This window comes from Corapipo altera, unplaced genomic scaffold (assembly GCF_003945725.1).
Source record: "Corapipo altera isolate COAL_440 unplaced genomic scaffold, ASM394572v1 175, whole genome shotgun sequence".
Lineage (NCBI taxonomy): Eukaryota > Metazoa > Chordata > Aves > Passeriformes > Pipridae > Corapipo > Corapipo altera.
The window spans coordinates 1,891,839-1,908,334 of record NW_020884942.1 but is presented as its reverse complement, the minus strand read 5'-3'; the positions used below and the strand labels follow the sequence as shown (position 1 = coordinate 1,908,334).

General features: G+C 42.2%; 1 long non-coding RNA gene across 2 annotated transcripts in view; it reads right to left on the bottom strand.

Moving 5' to 3' along the window:
* Window positions 1–275: 275 nt before the first annotated feature.
* LOC113955899 overlaps window positions 276–16,496 on the bottom strand; it is an 89,683-nt gene continuing 73,462 nt past the window's right edge. The window contains exons 5-6 of one of the 2 annotated variants that reach the window (XR_003530690.1): window positions 10,882–10,982; window positions 276–352 (exon numbers count right to left, since the gene is read on the bottom strand). This is a non-coding gene — a long non-coding RNA (uncharacterized LOC113955899). Of the gene's footprint in view, window positions 353–10,881; window positions 10,983–14,143; window positions 14,375–16,496 lie in introns of those variants that run through there. The other variant, XR_003530689.1, reaches the window with a different exon arrangement.

The window sequence follows — 16,496 nt, the reverse complement described above, 5'->3', positions numbered from 1 at the left end:
GTAGGACTGACCAGAGTCTGACCCTGAAATACTCTTCCTCATTTGCAGTCTCAGTTGCAAACACAAGGTGAGAATCCAACTTTTGGTTTTAATTAGTTGGTTTCTCACTTTTTGGAGGTCATTTGTGTGTTCTCAAATTGAAATACTATGCATATCATTACCTCTGAGGGTGGCCTGGAATGAATTTTGCTGGTCTGCTAGATCTAAGTCTTGCAAGAGGAGAGGAGAGCTCCACATGCAGCAGCGCTTTCAGAGACGAGAATTTGCTGGGCAGAGTGCACATATGCATTTGATGTGACCTTCTCATGAAAAACTGATGGGTTTTCCCTCCTTTTCATCACCTCTTTAATTGCTGTTAGAGAAGTGGAAGATTTCAGGACTGGAGCTATGGTTAAGTGTTTGTGTTAAATTGCATCGTCTTACTGCACTAGGAATTGACTGTGTGTGCTCCTTCCACTGCAGAAGGAAGCAGGTTTTCTTGGCATTTATTTGGGTGCAAGCCAGGCATAAGATGGAGTAACTTTCCTCTGGAACTTGCTATGAGCTGATTAAGTGCAAGTTTCTACAAATAGTTCTACCACTAACGAACTTTAGAAGGAGAAACATTCCTGCATGAGGATTTCCAGTGGGTTGCAAATATGTCATTCAGGAGGAGCAGTCTGCTAACACACATTATCCCAGACTGCCTACTCCAGGGTGTCAGGCACCAGCACTCGTGCAGGCAGCCTAGATGGGATGCTGGCTGCCCCTTAAATCTTCCTCCTTCTGCATGGGAGGATGAGCACTTCCAAGCTTCAAGGCTGAAGACTCAGGCTGAGCTGTCTCAAAGCTTTGTACAAGCACATGATACTGCCCAGAGTGCCCCACATGCTCCTGGGGCACATGCTGAGGGGGGATAGGACATCCAGCCCCATCTTCAGGTGTGAGGCCAGATATTCCAAGGCTACTTCTCACCAGGTGTCTTTTTCTCTATATTTATCCTTTTCATTCTTCAAGCAAACATCCCTCATCAGTTGTTTTTACACTGGTTTTGTATGTTTGTTACAGGGGGATGATGGATGGAATGAGCTTCCTGGCAGCCCAGAAATGGATGTTCCATCTCAGTGTCCCCACCATGCTGCCACATGTGGATGTTTTGAGAACCGTGCCAGAGAGGAAATAAAGTTTAGGGGCATTTCAACAGAAATGTATTTGGGCAATCCTTAGAGAAGACCAAGACGTAACAAGATTATTATATCACTTTTATAGACAGAGTATTAATACCAGATACATTGGGAGAGTTATTAGCAGAGTTGCAAACTGCCAAATGAGCATGTGCTACAAGAAAAATTCCAACATAAACCCCCACCCAACTATACTTCATGGAAATTTGTAACAGCTTGAAGATACTCTGTAAAGTGTCCCCCTTTTCCAGTATTAGAAAATAGTTCCAAGGACGCCTTTGTCAAAGATTTAGCCTTGGTTTTCAAAGCCCTATTTTTTCCCTTTCCTAGGAAATTACCCAGAGTTAATACAGCAAATAAATATATACATAAATTGAGTTCAACAGCAGACCTTAAATTCAGATGTCTATAATGTACAAAAAGGTTTAAACACCATTAGTCTCTGTTCCTGTATACTTGGATGCACTGCTCCTCTGTGTTTTAGGCCCAGATCAGGTGTGCCCCCCTCAGCCAAAACCTTGGCTCAGCCCTGCCCTTACATTTCCCCCTCGCTGTGGTCTCTGCCTCACAGCTCACTCATTTCATAAACAACACTCCCAAAGTTCTGTGATATACTGGATCTAAGTCAGGAAATGGAATAGGACAGAGAAGGGAATGGACCTGGCATACCCAGGGAGAATATTTTAACTAAAAATAATTATATTTAAACCACACTGGCAGCCAGAGATGTTGTAATTAAAATAAGGTTGATTTTGCCCATTAACAAACCTGCTCTTTATTTTCATTGCAGGAAACCATCGATTCTGAACATTAATGCCTTTCAGCTACTGACCTGGCTAGAAACCAACATCCAGCCAACCCCCACAAGCACCAAGCACTTGGCTCAATGTTTTTCACTTCTGCTACCCTGCAGACACACAGAACCTGAAGACAGACAGGGCATTATCATAAGGAGCAGGACCTCCAAACCAAGTAAGTGTTGGATTCTGGGAATTTATTAGAAGCTGCAGCAGTACAATAGGTCATTACCTGCCTGAATACATTACACAGTGCTCCTGCAAACAGAAAATACCCAAGAAAAAACAGTCAATAGTGTCAATAGTCTTTTAAGAGTAGAATTACTCACAGAAGACAACAAATTTTCATTTTAAATCCTTGACCAGATTCTATGCAGCTCAGACACACACCTGCCTGGGCAGACAGAAAGAACAGGTTTGGTTATACAATTTCTGTGGTTGAGGTACCCACAACAAGTGGAAAATCAAAAAAAGAGAACCCAAACTGAAATGTACAGGTGTTATGTCAGGTTGTTTTTTTGAAGCATTCAAAAATAAGCACCCAAGAAGATGTTATGCCCTAGTTTCAGACAAAGTTGGGCAAATTCACAGCATCACTGAACAGCTACATCTTCTCCAGAAACAGCAGGAGGTTTGTTTCCCAAGCCTGTCTTTAGGATGTCATTTCAACAGTTAAACCACTGTGCTGCTTTCTATCAGTTTCCCAAACAACCAGATCCAAGGAAGCTTATGTTCTGTTTGTGATGGGCTTTGAGAAACGTGTCACAGTGAAATCTGAGTGCTGTAGATAACTTCCAAGGGTACTAAAAGAGCCTCACAGCCAGCAGCTTCCCCCCAGGGTGTAACTGCTGCTTCAGGCAGTGCCTTCTGATGCTCCTGTGTGTCACCTGAGACACCCCTGGGACCTCCTCACACCCACACCCCACCAACTGCCTGCCTTTGAACATCTGTGACCACGGCATTTCTCCCCTCTTCCTCACATCTCCCCTGACTGCCCCTGGCAGACACTCTGGCCCTGCAGAAGAGGGGGAGGCACCCACAGCTCTATGGACACCAAGCAGCCCCTGTCACCCACCCCCAACCCCCACGAAGGGAAGTGCTAAAATGCTTGGAGACACTGGGCAGGCAGCTGGGAGAGAACAAATTCCCACCAGCCCTTCCCCTAGGACACACTCTGCCTCCCTGGCATGCAGAGGTGAACCACAGGCTGTGCAGGGGCCAGAGCTGCTCCTCCTGGAAGACTTTGCATGCCAACACTCTCAGAATTGCCAGATCCAAAACTCTCTTCTTGCCTTAACCCGTGGCCAGCAGATCCACAGTGACAGAGCACAAGCCAGGCAGACCAAGGAGGCAGTTTTGCTGCAGCTCACACGTGGTGGGAGGGCAGTGTGACCAAGGTTCACCATCACCTCACTGCCTTCCTGGAACTGGCATCCACCTCTCCCGTGCTGCCTTCCAGGCCTTGGGAGGTACTGGGCAGTACTAAACCCAGAAACTCTGAGTGGGATCAAAACAGCTTCAACACATCTGCCTAATCCTACTGAACACCATTCCAACTCAGCTTCCTCGAGTTAGGACTGTGCCCTGTAAACAACTTTTCAACAGAGAAAAAACAGTTTCTCCCAACAGTGTGTAGTGCCACAGATAACTAACATGAAAAATGTCCTGCAACGCAGGCACTGAATAACAAAATAATCATTTTTTCCACTCAGATGCTTTCTAATATTGCTCATGCGCTTTTTTTTGTGAGATGTGGTGTTCATAATAAATAATTTCAAGACTTAATGTTCACTGGCTCCTTTGTCACCAGCAACTCTTGAATTGCCAAATGAAAAATATTCCCTTTTTTTTGGTATTCTGTAAAAGGACTATATATTTGTCAACAATTTTATAACTCTTAGCAGTACTCCATGAATATCATCAGCATTGGATCCTCTCTCAAAGGCCTACTATATAAAAAAAAATAATTTAAGCTGCGAGTCTGATGACTCCCTTTTTCTCTTTATTACAGCAGCACTCCTTGTGCTGTTATCATTACAAGTCTGGCAGAATTTTTATTAGAAACTGCTACTCCAGGGGTTTATAACTCGGCAGTAAAAATTCACTCTGGAATGAAACTTGTCATGCAAGGGAGCTCTTATTTAAGCCCAAATGTCAGAAAATTATATTTATACATTTTAAGTTATTTTAAAGCACTTTCAATTGTTCAGGCAATTTGATTACAACAGGTAATTTGAGCCCCAGCATTGCAAAAGGAACTTGCTGAACGTGACATTCAGAAATCATTTCCGAAAACTCGTGGCCAGCATCTGACTACCAGGCCAAAATCTCAGTATGTCCGTTTTTAAGGAGTGCCTTAACACAGACAATATATTATCAACAGTACTTAAATCTCTCACCAAGTTCAGTTGCTGTCTGCTCAGAGCTAAAGCCAATCCTTCATATCACTCCAGTTACATCAAAGACAACTATTTAACACAGTTTCACACTGCTCAGAATTCCAGAGCCTCTCAGGGACTTCAGCACTCAGCTCCTATTGCATTGCAGTGCATGCTCCAGCAGAGGCCCAACCTTTTAGCTCCTCTGCAATCCCTAGCCTAAGATACCTAAATAAATATTTTCAGAGTGCTACAGAAACCAGAGGTAAATCTTCCACGACCTTGAATTGTTTCGTGTTTTCTTTATTCTTCTTTAGAAAACAGGGAAAATAAAGCAAGCAGCTAATTGCAACACACAGAATAAGTTATACTTCTTTGAGTGCTCAAGTGGTCATATTAAAACAATGTAAGTGCTTAAAGGAACAGCGATAAAATCCCACCACCAGAAGCATCTGCAAGACAGCAGGAGATGAGAGGGGACCTGGGGCTCAGCAATTGGCAGCTGTGCTGTGGAGATGCTGGGGAATCCTGGAGATACACGAGCAAAGCACGTGTTCAGAAAATGAGGAGTGAAGATCTGAGAACGGGAAAGCTGGAAAATGGGGATGGGCCCCTTGTTAGGGAAGATTGAGGGGTGGACTGAAAGGGAGACTTCTTTCCATACTGGGATTTTGAAATGTGGTTGTTCTGTATAGGCAGATTTTGGGCAATGTTTTGCTGGACAGAATGGTCAGACAAGAGAGATAGGGGAACACTGAAATGCTCCTGCCAGGCAAAGGGGCACAGAACTTCCTCAAGAGGACTGGTTTAATAGCTCTGGAGTGCTATGGAGAAATTTTAATACTCAAACTGCAAACTACATTCCCTTCACTCTGAAGGCAGCAGGACACGCCTGACAAACGCTTCATAGGGCTCCCATTTTGTGCAATAACATTTATTTGATGAGCTCACACTGCACACAAAGCTCTGTTTTACCCCAGTGTGCTCTGTGCAAGTGAATCACTCCAGTGGGACTGAGAGATTGCAGATTATGAAGCAACTACACTTAATACAAAATGTCAGTTCAGCCAAGGTGGGGTTCTGGAGGGTAAAGGGAGAGCTTGCCTCTTTAAAGATGTTTGATTTTGAAATGTGGGCAACGAAACTAAGTTCCAGAAATCCTCCAGAAAAGCTTTTTGGTCTTTTCAACAGCATCAGTTAATAGTTGCACCACTTGTGAATTAATTCTCTTTATTGATCATTAGACCAAAATCTGGCCATTTTAAGTGGAAGGGAACTTTGAGCAAATGATCATTTTTAGAGGAATTCCTGATTTGCCTTTGACCAAGACTGTTCCTTATGCTGCTGTAACCTACAGTAACTGTTGTCTGACAGGAGCTTTTAACTGAAACTGCCCACATTACAGCTGTGATAAAAGCAGAGTGGAAGATGAAGAGCCTGGCTTTATAGGTTCATCCTTCACTCCCCCCTCTTTAGGTGAGATTTCTATCATTCACTGTACTTTGTAACACACTGAAACATTCAAAATCAAGGTTTTCATGCCAGCTCCCACAGAATCAGGCAAAATCTCTATGAGCAGACAAGGTGGGTGAAGTAGCAGCTTTGCTGTCATGGAACAAAAATGGCTCAGGGACATAACACAGCCCCCAGAACATACAGGGCAAGAAGGCTGGAAGCAGCACTTACCCAAGGGGACACTGATAAAGTGAAACACACACTTTTAAAAATCAGGCCTAGCAAATAATTCAGGAGAAAGCAGCATTTCAATAGCTTGCAGTTGTGTTCTTATTTTAACACAAACTTAAACACGGACTTGAAGGGCAGCACCACCATCTGAGAGCTGAAAGGGTTCCTTTGATCCAAGCTGACCATGTTCAGAGGAGGACTCCAGAGTAGCACTGGGATGGTCAGGATTGCATTTCTGGCTGAATTTGCAAGTCACTAAATGTAAGTTAGTTATTGGCAAACAGATGGACCTCCTGACATACAATTATTGTGGTACCTCTTTTACTGCCTACCAGTTCAGTGTTTCAGTAACTTCAAAAAGCCTGCTTATGGGTACTCATGAGCACCATTAAAGCCCTATTGTTTCATCTCAGATCCAGTTTTGTGGTCTTCCGGTTCCAGCATTTATGCCAAACAAGGCATAGATGTGATCTTCTCACTTTTGGAGCACTTTCTTTCAGCATCAGAGCTTAACAGAACCTCTTCTGAGAGGGTGGACAGTTTTCCCGAGGCTCTAGAACAGCATATCGAAAAGACCAAACAAAATAATCTAAACCACAGCTCTGTTCTTGAGTCACACTAAAACTTTGAAAGAATGAAACACATCACAAAGAAACCAAGCGCATATTTTAGCTTTATGTATGTGCTCAAAACTCACTGGCATTGGTTTAATTGCTGGATTTAACAGGATTGACTTCAGTATGTACTTAAATACTTTACTGAACTGGGAATTTTACAGATCTCATTTACCATGAAAAGATTTTAGCAATGAGCCAGGTGTACAGTAGTTATGAGCTTCTGAAACTTTTATGTACTGATGGGGAATTTACAAAAAATGAGCTTCAGATTGCTACAAGCCTGAATTCCCTTTGACTTCCACTGGAAATTCAACTCTTAATGAACTCACATAACTCACCACTTTGACAATGATTTCCATAATCTGGAGTTTGGCAAGTGAAAACATATTCTAGAGATCTTCTATGTCCCTACAGCTCTACAAAGCTTATTAATCCATGGGTGGTATACTAACAGATGTTACAAAGAAGCACTGTCTTAAAACACTTAAAAAATACAAACGAATTTGCAGCAAATGCTACAGATTATGGACAAGTCTCAGACAAATGTGCAAACTCACAGTGTCCTCAGTAAAACAACTGTCTCCTCAAAATTATCCATACTAGGTGGTCTGCAGACAAATTGTCAAGACAAATCTATTTGTGTATGTTTTGGGAGATCTGCCTTTTAATCCATGAAGCAGCTCTGTGTTCTTACATTTAACATTTTCACTATGATAGTGATAGGAAAAAGTTAGCTAAAAAGAAATTCCAAGGGCAGAGCCATTAAATATCAGTGGTGTTGGCAACACTCTCCCAGACATTATATTCCTTCAGCCCTTCCTCACTCAGGATTAGTGTTTTGGAAGAATGTAAAATGTACATCAGGCTGCCAATACAGAGTGATTCCAACAGGCACACGAAATGTTCTTGGGCTGGAATGGAGAGAAATCCCCCGGGGCTCAGCAGTCCTGAGTCAGACAAAACTCCCTTTCACATCACTGGGAAAACAGCCAGAGGGAAGGGTGACCACTGAAATCCACTCCCGGGGCAGTTCATGTCCCAGAGGAGCTTTTCCATCACTGCAGTGATTTCCCTGGGCTCTGGATCAGATCCTGACTGCAGTGAAAGCACTGCAGCTGTGCACATCCTGCAGCAGCTCTTCTCACACAAGGCAGAAAGGAGCAGCCAAACCTGACAACCAGCCCAAGCACCTGGGCAAGATCCTCTCTGCTCCAGCCACAGCTCTGTCTGTCCTCCAGAGTTGCAGCCGCCCAGAAAACTCCACCTCCTTTACTCTACCTACAGATTATTTCACTTTTGGAAAAATACTTCACCTTAATTTTTACATATTAAAACAAATTGTGTTATTTGTACTACATAAGAATATATAAATTATAGACATATATACTGTATTATTAGATATGTTTCTTGAACAATTTATACATTGTACATACTAAAATGATTAAACAAAATCTCTTATCATACCTAATGTACACAGGTATTCAATGTCAAGCTACTTTTTCTGCAAAAAATACTAAAAACTGTCCTTTTACTTCACTAAAAATACAGTTTAAAAATAACAGCAGTCCAACTTTGTCTACTTATTGGTAGAGCTATGTTATCAAGTAGGTCATAAAGTAGTTTTATTTTTAGGTACATTTTTAAACACTCATAAGGGGCTCAGTAGATCCCCACCTATATAAATTGCTGACGCTTCCATGTGATGAATTAGAGACATTTTCCAAGTGCAGATGATAATTACAATTATTAGCATTTATAATAAAATGACTAAGCTGGAGATATTTTTGGAAGGGTAAAAGCTGTCACTGATCAGTTATATCCCCCCTGATCACTCAAAATGTGTGCAGAACGGGAGCATCCAGCATGTTGCAGAGAATCACCTCTGTGTTTGTCCAACCTACAAACGAAGGTGCCAGAACGCCTGCAGATGTGTTCTTCTGTTGTGACACGAAGCCACAGGCAGTGGCTCAAGGAGAACAATTCTGTGATAAAATCGGAGTTGGAAAATCTGAATTCACAAGCCCAACTCAGCTGAAGCACCAGCTTTTCCCTATGACCTTGTAATATCAATTATTTGGTAAAACAGTAAATAATTACCTACTCAAGTTCTGCCTTGTCTGAAAGAATCTGATCCAAAGTGGATGGATGGAGTTTGATGGAATTGAGATTAGGCTCTTTGACCAGACTGTTTGAAAGCAGTGATTTATTCCACACTGGTAGAGCACCCTTGGTCAGCAGAACCTGCACCAAAAGGCAGTTTGAGTGGCTAAACACTGTATTTCTGGTATGAGAGGCTCCTGCTCCTCTGCCTTTCATTTCAGCCAGTCCTTCCCCACCAGATATGGTGACAAAGGTAAGCAAAAGCCTGAAAGGAGCTGCAAGCAGAAAGCCCACAATTCTCATACAAAGTCAGTTCCTGCACCCAACACCTCATTTTAACTGCATTTCCTCTGATACTGGGACTTCCACATGCTATTGCCAACTGCTTCTCACAAAGTAACAGCTAGAGAAGGCCACCAGGTATTTAGGATGCTCTTTCAGAATATGTGATGCCATAAACACTTGGAATGGGCCTTGGAAAGCCTCATATGAAGCACATCTTCCTGAAGCCAGGTGCAGTCAGTCTTTGTATCCTCTTTCCCACGTGCTTATTTGAGAGTGATGTCTTCTATTAACAGTGAGCACAGCAGTCAGCCATGCCCCCAGTCAGGTACAGGGGTATCCAAACACCCAGGCTTGGGATTTGGAGGGGAGGTATATCTTCTTTGTGCTATAAATTTTCCAATTATTAAGTTTTCTTAACGTCTCCCTCTTTTCAGAATACATGAAGGAGTGTCAAGGAAATGCACTGCTCCCACAGTTCATGGTAACGAGCGGACGGAACATCAGGAGGCTGAAACCTCAAAATTTAAAACTATGGGAAGAAATACATCTGTTCTTATTTCTTGCTCCTATAAAAGATGAGGAAAATGAGAAGAATTTGGAGGCTGAGAACCAGAGTCATATGGTATGTATCAAGATGCACATGGGTTCTCTCTTGTCTTTGTCTCTACAGCACACAAACAAAGGGGATCGATCCCAGGATACACTGCTGCATATAAATAACTGCAGGATGACATTATTAGGCCAATTACTATGACCAGCTACAGACTAAAAGGAGATGACATTTTTCTTGTTATGTCTCTCAGCTCTCCAGTAATAATACTGGCTCACATCCAGCCTTTTTCAGTGCAGTTCCATCCACATGGGAGGTGCTGGGTGCTGTCTGCTACCGCATCATTCTTCTCACAACAGCTCCTTGATCTTACCATTTCAACACACTCAGCTTTGCTCCTAAGCCTGCTCTTCCCTTCAAGTGTTTGAGTGCCTGTTCAGTCTCACTCTGCTGGGAGGGCTGGATAACTTGGGAGTTGAAATGAATCCAGCAGTTACACTGGGCCTCCCCAACTGAATTGCCATTTTCATTCCTATTTATCACCTTCATAATGAGAGATGACCACCAAGTTGTCCTTAGAGGTACTTTAAGGTACACAGGGAGATGGCCTGTGCTCTTACATTGAGTTACTCTGCACTGAGTTTCATTTGCAGATGTGATGGATTCATTTACATCCCTTGTGCTTTAGCTCACTCGGCTCCAGGAAATGTCAAAATGAAAGAGATAACAAAATATTACATAATATCAATACTTCCTTCCTTTCCTTTCCCCAAAGTTTATAATGATTTGAATGTAAACTCAGTTTTTGTTTCAAATGTAGTCCAATCTCATTAAATAGGAGTGTGGGATGGTACTAAAGATTCCTGAACCAATCTGGGAAATCCTTTACTGAACCAAAATTCACTGCGTGGCTTGCTCTGGGATCCCTGCCTTTGCTCTCCTGTTGCAATTGCTTCTATATGTACATTTGAGTTAGTTACTAAAAAAAATCCAATTACCTAAGTTACAAAATTGCATCCTGATTTGTACCGAAAAGCTGACCAGACTGAAAACACCAAGTTCCTGAAGATATTGCACTAAAATGAAAATATCTGAGAGGGAAATTCCAGAGTGTCAGGGAAGAGCTGCTAAATGATATGAATCTACAGTAAATGCTTGGAACAGGCAGAAGGAACCTTGGAGTCTATTACCCAACTTTGCTACACTACCAGCTGCTGGCTCTCCCTTTCAAAAACTGCCTGAAGGTGCTTCTGCAGAGTCTGCACTCCCCATGACAATGAACATTGGTAATGAACACAAACTCACGTGTTAATGAACACATCCCATCTCACCCTCTCATACTCCACAGTTGCACAATGACACCACTTTCCAGCGGCCTCCAAGGAACCCTTAACAGAGGAGCAAGCCTGCAGGATTAGAGGAAAAAGATTATTGAACTTTTAAGCCCTATTCTTTCCCCTCATCCAACTCCAAACACAACTGTTTATGCATAAATTTAATTTATTCCAGAAGTTCCAGTTTAATTTATTCCAGCATATTCTCGTGGGAACAGTAATTGGAAACTGGCAATTCCAGCAAGCAACTCAGTTCTGGATCAGAGCTCTGTGTTTGTCTCACTCTGCTCAACCATCAGGGTTTAAGAGATGAGCTGATATCACCAGTGCTCCCTGGAACTGCCACCAGGGCAAGGATTGCAGGGTTTTCATCCCAGAAACCTGCACTTGTAGCCATCTGAAAGTTTCCAATAAATTCCTCTCCACTAAGCCAGCTTGAAGACTGCCAGAAAATTCCCCAAAGAAGTGAGAATTCCTTAGGGCAAGTTTTTATTCACAGAACATCTGACTTGAACAAGGAGGATCCTCCTCAAACTTTACCCCCTAATAGTTCTGCTTATCACAGAGGAAGCCTTTTGCAATTTAAGCAGTGGAGTTATAGAGAAGGAGGAATAGAGAAGCAGTTTGGAATCTGTGTATCCTTCAGATATTCATCATTTCAATATTCCACATCACAATTTTAAGTCATGCTTTAAAATCTTGCATTATCAGAAAACTCTATATATTTTCCAAATTCACTCCTACTATTAAAAGTAAGCATATATTTCAGGGTAAGAGAGGGGATTTGTACAGGTTTTTAAGTTTAATTATTCCAAAAGGCAAATTCGAAAACTCCAAGAAATTGCTAACTTTTTTCCATCACAAATATTTGGGTGCCCAAATAGGAATCCAGGGTCCATCTGTGATGAAGGCTGCATGTATTCAGCATTCTGATGGTGTCTCAGTATAACCCCACTATAGCAGACAATCTAACACCTGAACTATCATGGCTCTCCACACACCAAAAATTTTAATCTAAGGCAATGCAGAAATGGAAGAATAAAATATTCAACATATTCATACACACACACTTTACCTTTCTCTGTTAATCAACAGTAAAAACAGAGATCAGTACTTGGCCCTGGGCAGGGCTACAGTAATTACTGAGTTATTAGCATTTACAAAGAGAGGATGAGGCCAAGGGGAAAGAACCCAAATAACAAGAAGGCAAATTGCAAAGCAGTAGCACTGCAGTGAGGGGCTCACATTGCACCAGGGGCTGAGCCAGCTCTAGATGAAGCCCATTAAACTGAACTACATCTTCCTAGGAAGGGTTGTGTTAAATATATTTGTGCTTTGGTAAACCTAAAATACAGTTTCATCAAGCTTAAAGTCCTCGGTCTGTCATCCCTGTGTGGTAATTGTGGCTCATGTGAACAGGTAGAAGTCCAATAACCAAACAGGCAAAATGGCAATAGCTTTAGACTGAAAAAAATCAGGGCAATCTGGTATATCAAAAATTCAGGGGAAGCCATCTCCATTACAACAGGGGTGTTCCACAGGCCAGACTCTCCACCCCACTACATCGGTGTCACCACATTTCTATCTGCAATATAAAATTAATGGCACTGCAACAGGGAACCCAGGATACCCCTGGGCTCCTCCCAGAGGAGAATTCTGCTCTGCTACCTTGCTTATTCCATGGTAAAGCTTTTGAAGTAATTTAAAATACCTTCAGATTTTCTTAACAGCACTGATCAAAAAGCTCCACATTCTTACATATGCAGTCCTTTAGCTTCACTTTCAGAAAACCAGTGATTTAAAGCAGCACTTGCAAAACGTGCAGCCCAGTGCATGGGTTCCCACACCTACACTGCTGTGGGACAGGCACTCACAGAGCCTCTCCAGGTTCAGCCCTGCTCCTGTTCTTAATTCATGCAGTTTAATCTGAGGTCACTGCCATTTACGTCAAATAATTTTCTGAAGAATTTCCTGTACAACTTATTGACACTGAGTGTTATGGGTTACGAGTGTACGGGAGATCCTTCACAGACACAGCGTTAAAATCTCTCCTAATCCCCTCACAGCAAGCGTGCCCAGAGTACCCAAAATATTCCCATAGACTCACCCTTAAAAAGAAAAAAATTTCAAAAGAAAAGGTCAAACGTGCTTAAGGGAATCTTCTACCAAAACGTAACTGAGAAGGCACAAGGCCTTGCTGTTACCAGCCTCAGGATGAGACAGCAATCAAGTGCTCTGCCATTAGGAGCATCATTCCAACAGGGCACCTGATGTTTATCTGAGAGGCACTGCAGAATATGCAGACAGTTCTCTACAAGCAGGCACACAGTTGTTTCATGCCACAAATTAAAAGGAAAATCAAGACAAGAGTATTTAGAGAATTTGATCAACTGCACTGAAGGATTTAAACGCTCCCCCCAGTCTTTTTAGCTGTTCTTAAGCCAAAAGCCTTAGTTTAAAATCAGCACAAAAGAGCCCAGAAGCTCACTACAAGCAAAGCCAAATGTGTCCTGGGCTGATCAAAAGCAGCATGGACAGCAGGTCATGGGAAGTGATTCTCCTCTGCTCCACCTTCATGAAGTCCCAGCTGGAGTACTGTAACTATGAATCTATGGAATAAATTTGTGGACAACCAAGCTCCACTGGAGCTTTGCACGAAGTACAAAACTGTGACCCCACGGCAGTAATCCCTCAGGAGGTGCTCGTGGTGACATCAAGGGGCCATAGGAAGAAAGCAACACCTAAGCAAGCAGTACACAGCCACTCTACCAGACCCAGTGATAGCCAGCTTTGTTCAAACAAATGTTCTCAAGGTACTGGAAATGCACCTATTTGCAGAAAAAATAGAGAAGGTCATAAAGAGTCAAATTCAACAAGACATTCCAGCCAGGCCTAAACGTGAGTTGGCACTAGGGTTTCCACCAACGCCCTGGTGTTACTGGAGCTCAGGCAGAAAAGCAGAGTTTTCAGCTCTACAGTTGGGGATTATTAGTGTTTTGGAGGAAAAACAAGACAACAGGATTTTGCTGGGAAAGCCACTTGTTTAGATCTCCTGACAAGAATTACATTTTGCATGTACAATGCAGCTTAGTTCAGACGGTCTTGTCAAGAAAAAACTCAGCTTGTGTCCAGACAATCTGTAGGGTTACCAGAGTCCTCTGAAAGATAGATTTTTACTTGTGAAATAGTATGGAAAATAGACACCAGTGAATGAAAACAGGAGAAGTCTGGAATTCCATTATGACACTTTTACAGTCATTCAAACTACAGCTGCAGTGATTAATATTTATGATCAGGTTATCTTTCCCCTCCAAAACAGTCTATTTCGTAATAATTCTTGAAGACAACATGCAGATGCCATATGGTCCCGTGAACATCTGCAGCCCAGAGCCATCTCTGTCAGGAGCACTGAACGTCAGTCTGAGATTGCCCAGGAGTTTCCATCTGATCTGCTGCCTCAGGGACTGGAAGAGCAATAACAATAAAGGGAACCGTGAGTGTTGTTTAATGTTTTCCAATGGATCGTGCACGTTAGAAACAGCAATTAATGATTTGGTTTATAATGCTTCAGGGAATTACTGTCCAACAAAATAATGTAAGTAATTTAAATTTGCAATAAAGTTTAAGTGTGCAGGAATTTCGTGGCAGCACACAGCACTGATTGGCCAGAGGAAAACAACACTGTTATTGCAGCCACATCCAGATAATCCACAGAAAAAGCCATATCAACCCCTAAGTGATTTGACCATACTCTCTTACTGTGCATGAGCCCTCAAAGGCATATTCAAAACCACATACACCTCACTAAAAGACCACAGGAGCAAAATCCTAGCACAGAGTTAAATAACTCTTTTTTTACTCCTTAAAGGCATTTCTGCAGTCCTCTCCTCCAAAATATATTCCCCAACACTTGCAATTATCATTATTATTTTATTTTTAAGAATGCCTGTATCACAGCCCACGGCACTATAAGAAATTAAAAATCAAACCCATGAAATAACCTATATAAGAAACAACTGTGTTTGCCCAAACTTCCCATGGCCATTTCCTCTACGGGTAAGAATACCTGGGAGCTGCAAGTGAAAAATTCAGATTAGCACCACTCTGTCTGCAGCCCCAAATATCTGAACTTTTCCCTCCTAAAAACGCTTGCAAAGATAATGTTGTAAATCATGCCCTGCAAGTCAGTACATCCAAAGAGAAAAAATGAGTTTTGGAGGAAAAGACCTCTAAAACAGAGCTTCCCTACTGAAGCAGACTTGAGCTTTTCACCACCGAGGGGATGTTGCAAAGTTTGGCTGTACACGTGAAATGACTTATTTAAAATACCTGTCCAAACACAAAACACAGACACTTGATCTCAGCATCTCAAACTGATGTTGTGTACCTTCATCTTTCACATTTCCACTCCACATTCACAGTGGGGTTTTTTTTCCCAGTGTGTTTCTTCTGACCTGATCAGGAAAGTCCTTTAATGGAGTTGTTAAGAGACTGGAAAGCACAACTGGAATAATTTTCAAAGGAAACTAAATGTATTTTGGTAATGTCTAAGGATTTTATTGAAATGTGTTTATGCAACCTTGGTCAAATTAATTTTAAATGTCAGGTAATTATTTTTTAATTGGAAAAAAAAATTTTTAAAAATTAATGAAAAGTTTAAAACTTCTGCAGAAAATTCTTAAGCACCTTGAGTGGGCTGATATTTATCGCCAACATCAGAGGTGACATAATGAGACTTGCTTTCTTCCAATATATTCAACACTGATATCTTCAAGATATCTCTGAATAAAGTTACCCCAGTGTCTCTAACAGCTGACAAAAGTGCTCTGATGGATTAAAAAATCCTAAATATTTCTCTCTCAAGAAGTAATCACGGTAAAGTTACTCTTCCCAGGATGCCTCACCTGCAGCAAAAGAGCTTTCATCTGCCCCAGGTTTTTTCAGAAGAGACCTCATCATCCTGGAATGTAAACCCATTCCCATATTTCATGTGCTACTTCTCCCGTCTCCAGGAATTTCCTCCGAGTCAATTCATCACACCACACTATTTCAGTGGTATTTTTTAAGGCAGCTGCACTCACATATCAAAAGGCACCACGTACTCCTCTAGGGTCTCCTCCTCCCCATGTCCACACGTGCACCATCACTGTCTCCCACAGCTCCGGGCAGGACGTGCCCCGTGCTTGGGTACACCAGCCCCATGCCTGGGCACACCAGCCCCATGCCATGGGCAACTTCCCACCCACCTGCACACAGGCAGGGAATGGGAAAACACTCCTGGCAAAATAAAATTGTTCTGGCATTATCCTCGATGCCAAGCAGGACTGAAAGAGAATGACCCCTTCTTCCACTGTCCACCCCCTGGAGCAGGAATGCCTTCCACTGCCATATTTAATTACTAATCATGGGACTGGAGTGAGACCAAGCAAACAACTCGTTCCTCTATAACTTCCTGCATTTCCAAAAAATCAGTATCAAGTTTAATGCATAAATTCAAACCTTGAACACGGAGTAAAATTCACTTTGCTCAAGTCCCTCATTCCAGTGGCAGTCACCTGCATCCTCCTCCAGAACAGTAAAAGTTGA